The sequence below is a fragment of the Alexandromys fortis genome, unplaced genomic scaffold, assembly GCF_014885135.2.
Source record: "Alexandromys fortis isolate MF-2015 unplaced genomic scaffold, M_Fortis_MF-2015_v1.1 scaffold_3, whole genome shotgun sequence".
In the NCBI taxonomy this organism is placed as follows: Eukaryota; Metazoa; Chordata; class Mammalia; order Rodentia; family Cricetidae; genus Alexandromys; species Alexandromys fortis.
The window spans coordinates 23,148,730-23,158,704 of record NW_026067909.1 but is presented as its reverse complement, the minus strand read 5'-3'; positions in this window follow the sequence as shown (position 1 = coordinate 23,158,704).

The window sequence follows — 9,975 nt, the reverse complement described above, 5'->3', positions numbered from 1 at the left end:
CTTTCTCAGTGTAAAGACCAGTCACTGTAAGTGAAGGAATATAAATGAAAGAAATTTAGGGAACTGAAGACGTGCCTCCCCTACTCAAACAATTCTGGTTTTGAGAGTTTCCAGCCAGCCACTTTACAAAACTGCGAGGTGTGGTACTTATGATGCGTCTGTCGGAGAGCAATCTAGTCCCAGCAGCTCAGCTTTCTCTTCGGTACTCTTTGGTTTCATGACGCCCTTTGGTCAGGAACCAGTGAGTCTCCTCTATAGAGTCTAAATAACGAGGACTTTTAGGTTTTTGATGGCCACACAATTTCTACTGCAGCTACTCAGCTTTGCAGTGTGGCGCAAAAATGTATCAGAAACAATAACCAAACGCCTATGGCTTTGTCCAATAGAACACCGCCTACATCAGCAGGTGGCATCTGTGGAGCGAGCTGGGGAGCTGCAGCTTGCTGAACTCTGGGATGCATTCCAGAGCACAGGAGTCTGGTGCGCAGTCCCCACAACCTGATAGCCATGCTGTGTGCTCTGCTCCTTTGGAGCAGGAGCTGGTCTCCCAGGCACTAGCTATCTCCTGGCCAGACTATCTTCTCAACCTTGAGAGCCTAAGTTCGGTCCCCAGCACCCACATGCCAGCCAGGACAGTGGCACATGTCTGCTGTGCAGTCTCAGTGCTAACTGTCCTTTCTATGTCAAATGACGAGTTGCTCATAGCAACAGGCATACCAACAGCCCGTATCCCGCCTCGGCTTTTCTCCAAAACATACTGGGGTCTGCCTCTTAAGAAGAAGACTGTCGGGTGGGAACCGTTAGCCTGGCGCCCTCTGGAGCTCGGCCCACCTCTCACACCCACAGTGGCATGGGAGTGCTGCTACAGAGTTTCCTTATCACAAAGACACGGTCTTTATCCAAAAGGAGATGCCTTTTTCACTATAACATTTTTATTTCTGTGTATCATCTCTCTATATATCTGATTTCAAATTTGGTTATGTAAGTAAAGTGACAGATGATTTTCACACCCTACATTTTATTACTGTTTTATTACTGAAGACCTGAACTTCCTCTGTTCACCTTCCTTAGGAAGATGCTACCATTTCATTGCATCCTAAGTGGGGAGTCCGACATCACCACCTCTAACACGAGGAGAGAATAACAGTATGTCTTGAGTGTCCAGGCAGGCGTAGGTGGGACAGGGAAGATACCAAATGGATTCCTAAGGCTTTGGGAAGTGAGGAACTCTTAGCAATCAGGGAACTATTTCCTTCACCACCGTCGTTACAAGTATTATTTTGAAAGGCAAACACCCATCCCAAGGAGTGGTACAAATCCTCTGCCCAGCAAGTTTATGATATAAGGGATGAGCTTCTCTGCACGCATGCCAGTGAGAACAAAGAAGAAAGCCTCAGGCATTGGAACAATGCCATTCTAGACAGAACGCCATTGAAACCCCACAGACACTGCTCACATTCTCCTCCTCAACCTGGGCATCTCTACACACCCACAGTCATCCTGCAGCTCCTCACGGTGGGTGATCCAGTCTGGTCATTTGAGAGGGTCCCCAGACAGGCGTTCCTGAATTGAGCCAGGGATGGAATTTCCAGGAGTACGTGGGAAAAGAATAGAGGAGAAAGAGAGGAGAAAGAAAATGAATTTAGTAGTCAGATAGCTTTGGGGAGAGAGACTGAGCCCAGAACATATAAGACAGCACTTAGAAAGCCAGCTTTTTAGGGGGTTAGGGAAGGTGCATTTTTTATTTTTATTTTTATTTTTATTTTTTAGAATCCAAAGAAATCGTAAATTTGCTTGACTTTACTATTTTACCTCCTCTAAGGAAACACTGAAGACTGAAACATCCAAAGCAGGTGTGTTGGGGAGCAGGAGGACATGGGGCAATGAGGGATCATCATCATTATTGTTAGTCCTCTGAGCTACTGGGGAGGAAACACCACCTACTGCATATACGTGACAGCGCAGACTGGATGAGCAGAGAGCGGCTCACAGGTTGTTCAGGAAGCGCCAGGATTCCATAGTGTAGGGGATGGCTGTCACCTCATGAAATAAAACAATTGCTCTTTTAGAGCCTCGATAAGAATATTGAAGGAGCTACGCCAGTTGCACAGGTCAGATCCCTGGGAAGGGGCCTAGGGATAACATTAGTTTCTTCAGCTCTGAGGTTGGGACTGAGCATCACAGCATTGGAGGAAGCTGATTCCTGAAGGGTGAGGACAGATGTCTGCTGGAGACACAAGCCCTGCCTAGTAACCGGCAGGAAGGATCGGTGTCCCTCCAGCCTCCTCCCCATGAGTACACAATGAGGGCCACAGTGAAACGAGACTCTTTCTGGCTCCCATGTTTGTGCTCCCCTGTGGTGTGCGCCACGCCTAGCATCAAGCATTGCAGTGCAGCCGACTAAGCGAGTCATCGTGACCCTCTGCTGCCGACTGGTTTGGCAAATGTGAGTTCCAGGAAGCCCTGGGCTGACTCGTCAATGCCTTCCATCCACCGGGAAAGGCCCAGATCACCACTACTCTGTCTCACGGTGTCTCTCTGCGCCTGGATTGCTAACATCCACGGGGCTTTCCCCACCTGGAAGTCAGGGGAGTCACGTGTGTTTTGGGAAAGGAATGGGATCGAGAGACACTCCCTCTGTAGAGGAAGAAGATAGAGGTCCTACACAATGAAGTAGAAATGTTTCCTTTGAGGACTTCAACTTTCGACATTTTCCAATTCTTCCTGCTTCTGAGTAGTAACCTGGTGTACCTGCAGAACTTCCTGGTGCACCTCAGAGAGCCTGTGAACTTCCTCCTTGGCTGTCCCTCCCTTCCATTTGCTGCCCTGCCACCTGGTCTGGCACCAATGCCTTCTTCCTTAGGTTCCCTCATCCTACGAGTGGGAATGAACCAAGAAGAGCACAGCAAGGGCACTGGGGCTCCGCTGACCCTCCATACATTCTGGACGATCTTGTCGAAGTCACTCTTCTGGGTGCCAGCCTGGACTGTGGTTCTTTGATTTAAACTCTTACCCTCCCTTCCTTCCTTCCTTCCTTCCTTCCTTCCTTCCTTCCTTCCTTCCTTCCTTCCTTCCTTCCTCTCTCTCTCTCTCTCCCCCTCTCTTTCCTTTCTTTCCATCTTCTCCTCCCTTTCCCTTTCTTTCTTCTATCCAAAAATATAAAATAGATGCCCAGCTCAGGGTGCAAGAAAGAATGGCGCAACTCTGGGTGTTCTGAGTGAGTGGCAGCTGGGCCAGGTGACAGATGAGGTGTGTGCCAGCTGATGAGGAAGAAGGTAAGGCGGGCGCCTGGCCAATGCATTATAAAGTTTAGAAACGCACTGGGCATGGGAAACAGAGGTACAAAATAGGGAAACAAATGGCATGGTAGTTAAGAAATCTAAAACACTTCGAAGTGATTAAAGCTGACCATGGGAATAGCTGCAAATATCAGAGTTTGACATAAGGGGTCCCAGAGGTCATGTTGGGAAATTTAGGTCTAACTGTCAAGGTGGATACTTAGGCAATCCCAAGTCATGAGAGAAGCAAAGGGATCGTGTCCTTCTCACCTGTGTTCCCGTTGGCTCAGTACCGGTAACAGGCATATGCCAGAAGGGCTGTGCCAAAGCCAGGTTCCTTGTGTTTCCAAAGAGTCTTACAAACAATGGACCCAAGCCCTCTTAGGAAACTCACACATGGAGGTGAGAAGGCTGGGGGCACGACATGGAGAATTTAGGGGAAAATCATTTGCCGCCTGCTGCTACTGCCAGGCTGTACTAAGAGAAAATTCCCCGTGTTCCTGGGCCACCTTGACAGCTGTCTGTCACCCCGTTTTCTTCCAAGATAGGGCAGGAGTTCTTTGGCTTTTGCTCTGGTGTGGCTTGAGGTAACATCCCAAGTTCACTTCGAGCCTTGCAAATCTAGAAACACCTGAGGTATGTCAGAAATTCCACCGTCTTTTCCCATTCGCCCACCGCAAGGGGGATGACAGGCTGCTTCCTCCCTTCCTGCTGCTTTCCTAACTCGGGTCCCCCCGTTTCCCCATCTCTAGAGTCTGCATGACTCGCCCGTCCCCCAGAATCAGGCACATATATGAAGCGCGATTCGCAGTTCACAGTCTTCCTCTCGCGTTGTGCCTATAGTGAGTCTCGCGATCACCATCTTCTAAGCTAGAAAGCTCTGGGGAGCAGGAGTAGCATGCGCATTGGTGCTGCAGTCCGTATGTTTTATGAGATGAGAAGAATGTGCCAAAAGAGACAGTGGTTTGGACTAGAAACCACTGACTTCCTGAGAGTCATAAGTACATGGCTTTGTTTTGTTTTGTTTCCGTGTGTGTGTGTGTGTGTGTGTGTGTGTGTGTGTGTGTGTGTGTACTGGGGGATAGTCTCTCTAATATCAGTGAGATTTAAACTGGAATTCTGCTCTTAAACATACAGAAGTTGCAGGTAATCTGCTGACTGATCTATACCTACTGAGCACCAGCAAGCCCAGCTATGAATCACAAATCTCAAGTTATGGCCTTTTTTTTTCTGCAAAGAGCTAAATATTTTGGACTTTATTGTCACGTGTGACCTGGCGCTGCTGCTATAAGATGAAGACCACAGATAATACAGAAATAAACTGGTGTGTTGATTCCGATCATTAAAAATATGAGGTGTATTAAATTTATTTCAACATGTACTTTAATATAATCACACTGGAAGTCTCTGCCTCTGCCTTGACAGCTTAGAGCCGAGCTTCCCTGTAGAGCAGCTCTGTGGCTCTCAGTGAGTGACTTCATGTGCCTGTAGCTTAGGTGTCTCATCTGCATTGTGGGCAGGTGCGAGCCACTCTGTAGATGAACTGAGGTGGATTTGTGGGAAGAGCTTAACGCAGAAGCTGAAATAGGAAGGGCATTAGATAAGCCACAAGTAACTAGTGATTCCCATCCCCAGAACTGGAAAGTCCTCAGGCTCAGTGCCCAGTGTGCTGCTGTTGGGAGATAGTGGAGCCTTTTGGTAGATTTTTGCCTAGTGAGAGGTTCTTAGTACGGGGGCCATGCCTCTGAGGAGACTGTGGTGGTTCTCACTGATTCTTTTCTCCTCCTCCTCCTCTCATCCTCTTCTTCTTCCTCCTCTCATCCTCTTCCTCCTCCTCCACTTCATCTTCTTCTTCCTTCTTTTTCCTCCTCTTCATCCTCCTGTTCTCCCTCCTCTTCTTCACCCACTTCCTCCTTTTCCTCCTTTTGTCTCCATCCTCCCTTCCTCAAAATATCAAAGCCTCAGATGCTAGCTAGATGAGGACCTCCAAATGTGTGAGCCCAAATAGCACCTTTCTCTTTAAAAGCTGATGTTTTTGTCTTCCTAGCAGTTAAAATTAGATAGATAGAGAGAGAGAGAGAGAGAGAGAGAGAGAGAGAGAGAGAGAGAGAGAGAGAGAGAGAGAGAACAGTGATAAGGAAGGATGCGGTGGTCAAAAGGACACATGGGGCATGGAAGAGAAGACACTAGGAAGGAGGTCCCAGGGGGAATCGGGTAGGCAGGGGTGGGGAGAGGAGAGGGGAAGAGCATCACTAAATGCACATTGTGTGACAATGTCATAATGATGCCTCCTATGCTGATTAAAGAACAAATGCACAAAAGTTAACTATCTGCAGTGTTTTGTTCATAGTGACAGAAAGCAAACACGGGGATGTAGCTGGGTGTGTCTTGGAGTACTGCCTGGCCTTTGGGACATTCCTCCCAGAATTCATTTGTATCTGGATGCTGGGAACACTTCATCTGAGTCTGAGCCAGGCTACACTAATGTTCTTTGTCCCCCAAGATGCGTCCCTGTAACTCATACAGAAACTACCAGCCCCTGGCTGCCCCGTCAGTGGGAAGAGCACTCTCTGTGAATTCTCAGACCCAGCTGGAGGAAGCACATTCCCTTGCAGGCGAGACACATAGCAGCCTCCAGTGAAGTCACCTGTGGAGCAACCTAAAGTCAGGTGAACTGATACACACTGGGCATCTCACAGCAGCCTCCAGTGAAGTCATCTGTGGAGCAACCTAAAGTCAGGTGAACTGATACACACTGGGCATCTCCCTACAGTCTAGGGTGAACTAATACACACTGGGCATCTCCCTACAGTCTAGGGTGAACTAATACACTCTGGGCATCTCCCATTGAGAAAGCTTCGGGACCTGGCATGTTCACCTGGCATCCAGCCACCCCGATGACTCAGGAATTTGGAGAGCCATTCGTTGTCTGTGGACTGTGTGTGCTGAAGATTTGCTTCTCCCTGGAGTGAGGGGAGTTGCAGAGAATTGTGATAGAGCTCTTAACTTCTGGAGACCTGAACCTCTTTAGGAGAGTAGCGTGTGGTCCAGCTGAACCAGATCTAAGAAGAGGGTGGCTTTTGCAGGCATGTTATGTGCAGGGACTCTGAAGCTAGTTCCATGAAAGTATTCTTGGTGTTTTGAGCTGCTGTGACATTGCTGATAGAGTCTAGCTTCTGGCTCCCAGAGGGAGTGTTTGGAGTGTTTCTTAATTTATAAATATATATTTCATTTGTCTATCACCTCTTGGTCCTAAGAGAGCTGTGTTGGATTCCTACGTCTTAGTTTTAGGAGGTAGGGTTTGACTCAAAAATGTATGGTGGGGCTGATATAATAATGTCTCCCGGAATAGCATTGGCAGTGGGCGGGACCAAATGGTAGTAAGTCACCTCTGGGACAGGTGACAGGAATGCCCCTTCTGTCTTTATGTTCATCTCAGACAGGGGTTATGAGCCTGTGGGTTGTGATCCCCCCAAAAACCCTTAGAAACTGCAGACATTTGCATTATATTAATAACAGCAGCAAAGTTACAGTTATGAAGTAGCAGCAAAAATAATTTTATGGTTGGGGGTCACCGCAGCACAAGGAACTGTATTAAAGTGTCATAGCATTAGGAAGGCTGAGAACCACTGAACTAAGGGTTCTAGGAGCTGAGAGGGAGAAGGGAGTCTAGAACGGTCGGCTGACTCTGATGTCACAGACACCGAGCTTGCATGTGGCTAACAAATCCATCAAGGCGGCACTGCAGGGAATGATCCTGTGTAAATGTGAATGTATACACACATGTGTGTTTTCACCACTGCGTTACTGTAAGCATGTGATACTCAAATAGCTCTACATTTAAAACAATCTCAAGTACATATCGTGTCTTATCTGAAGTAAGATCGAACTAGTAGGCAGGAAAATGGATCACCCATGTGTTCCACTCCAGTACTCTAGCCTTGGTCTGAACATGGTGGCTCGGCTTTGTACAGCAAACCAGAGACTGGAGTAATTCATCAGTAAGATCATGAGTGAGTTCAAAATCATCCTGTGCTATCAGTAAGTACTGGACTAGCCTGATCTATATAAAAAAAATGCTACCACATTTTCCCAAAACAAAATACAACAAAGCCATCATTCACCAAGTTGTGCACATACACTATCATTCATAATTAATAACTGCAAAACTCACAATGGTGGGGGACCAGAACCTCTGTGCAGCCAACCAGGGCCACAAGTTCAAGACAGGGACTCAGGAATCTGACTTAGCTCAGGGATCTGTTGCCCGTCATTGAGGACAGACAGGTTTACTCAGTGACCTCCTAGGTCGCTTTCTTGTCTGTGAAGCTCTGGCAGAGGGACAGAGGAAGTAGAATGTGTCTCTTCCAGAGGCAGGCATTCCCTCAAGAGGCTCGGGATTCAAGTGTCCCCTGCATGCCCTTATGGAGCCTCCCCCACTCCAGTCACACTGCCCCCTGTGGGCATGAGCAGTTAATGTCGTTCTTAGTGAATCCTATGAGCCCTTGGAACTGAATTGGTTACTGAGCCCCACTGAGAGGAGAGAAAGGACAAACCCCAACCCACACTCTGACTGGAGTTGGAAGAGAAGAAAGGGACACAGCAAAACCTGGAGGGGCTAAGACAGAGGACACGGGAAGGGCTTGAGGTTGTCACAAGGATGATGCCTGGCACACACAAGCCCCTAGGGGGGTGAGAAAGAACGGGAGCACCGAAGGAAACCAGTGTTGACGTCCGGCTTAGTTAATTCATGAATTCACGTTTCTTTTTCTCGAATGGTCAGTAAACGTATAAAAGTTAGTGTCTATAACTACCAGACCCTTTATGACAGTGGTTCTCAACTTTGCTAACACTGTGACCCTTTAAAACAGCTCCAATCATGTTGTGGTGACTTCCAGCCATAAAATGATTTCATTGCTACTTTATAACTGTAATTAACTACTGTTATAAATCATAATGTAAATATCTGATATACAACTCCCCGCACGGGGGGTCATGACCCACAGTTTGAGAACCGCCGCTTTATAACGATTCTGCCTTTAAGTTCTAAGTTTAATGAGGAAAACAGGAATGGAAGCCGATTATGGGGCCGAAAGGCCTGAGCCCTATGGCAGAGATGACGCGAAGGGCACAAGGAACAAAGAGAAAAAGCGACTGACCCTGCAAAGCGATGGTGTGGGGAGGGGGACAGAAAGGGGTAGCTGTGGAGGCCACACTTGACGTGTGGAAGAGCAAGAGGGGAGCGGCTGTCCTTACAGCTTCCTAAGTCCTCTGCAGAGTAAGCCAGCGCCCTAGAAGTAACGGAGCTTAACCGAACTTCTCGCAGGCGAAGAGCCATGAAAACTCTTTGGCACCGCTGGCTGCACGGAGCAGACTCCCAACCAGGGACACCTCGGCTGCTTCTGGGGTCAATAGAGGGCCTCTGCTAGGCTCATCAAGAGAGGCCTGAGCGCATCCCTAACGTGGATCAGCTGCTCTGGGCTCTGCTGCAAGGGTCACAGCGCAAGCGCGGTAGGTAAAAGCGTTGCGCTTTGAGGGCAGCTGCAGTGAAAGCCTTTACTGGCCTCTACTTGCCTGCACAACTACGGAGTTCCCAGGCTCTGGTATAATCCCTCCAAGGCGGCAATGGTGCGGCATAGGTCTGCGCTGAACAGGGCTGGAAAGAGCCCACCAACCCTGTGCCGAGTCAGCTCTGAGCCCTAGCTCTCCAGCGGCCACGGTCCTGCCTCTGGGCTGTTGTGCAGTAAGCGAAGGATTCCAGGGGATCACAGCCACTGAGGATCAGCCACAGGAAGCGGATGGGCTTTTAATTTGTTACAGGACGCTTTGACTGGACTCTGCTTTCAAACAGGAGATTCGTGGGAGTGTTTTAATAAATATCCTGATGGATCAGTCTGAACTGAATTCTTTTCCACTCCCCAGAGGGAACGGCTACTCTGGGCAGGGCAAAGATAAAGACACTGAGGTTAGTTAGTACCAAGAGATCCAGGCTAGAAGTCCAACTAATTCCAAATCCTGAGGCAATCCTGGGGGATTTTTCTTAATCATGGGACCAATCTCGGTGGGGGACAGTAAATAAAATAAAAATGAAAACGAAAACAAAAAAACCTTCCGGCACTAGCAGTGGCGGCTCGCCCTCTTGTGGCCAGTATTGGTATCGACGCCTGGCCCACCAGGCCCTGGCTTTCGGTCGCCTCGGAAAAACAATCATTAATAGTACACCAGGACTGTTTAGTACCAAAAGCACTTTCACTTAATAATATGAGGAAACGTCTAGCATGGGGGTGAGGAATGAATCCTCTTCTTGGCGCTCATTAGGACTTCTAAACCGATCCCTTCAGACTCGGGGACATCTTTCACAGGGTATCAGTTTGTAGCTAAACTGCCACTGAAGACTTCCTGGGGAAGCTCTGGCCATCCTGTTCTTCCCTACCGACTGTCACTCCGGAGCGGTCTCAGTTTCGAGCAGGACGAGAGGCCACAAAAGCCTCTTTTCCTTCCATCTGCGGTGCCCGAACATTCTTTTAAAGAAGCTTTGCAATTACAAATTGGACTACAATGTTGGTCCAATTCCCAGCTCCAGAGTTTTATACAGGGTCTTAGAGTGGGCTCAGTTAGTAGAATGTTTGCCTGGCGTGCGTGAGGACTGAGCTCGAGGCCCACGACTGAATACGCACAGTGTGGGGGTGTACACTTG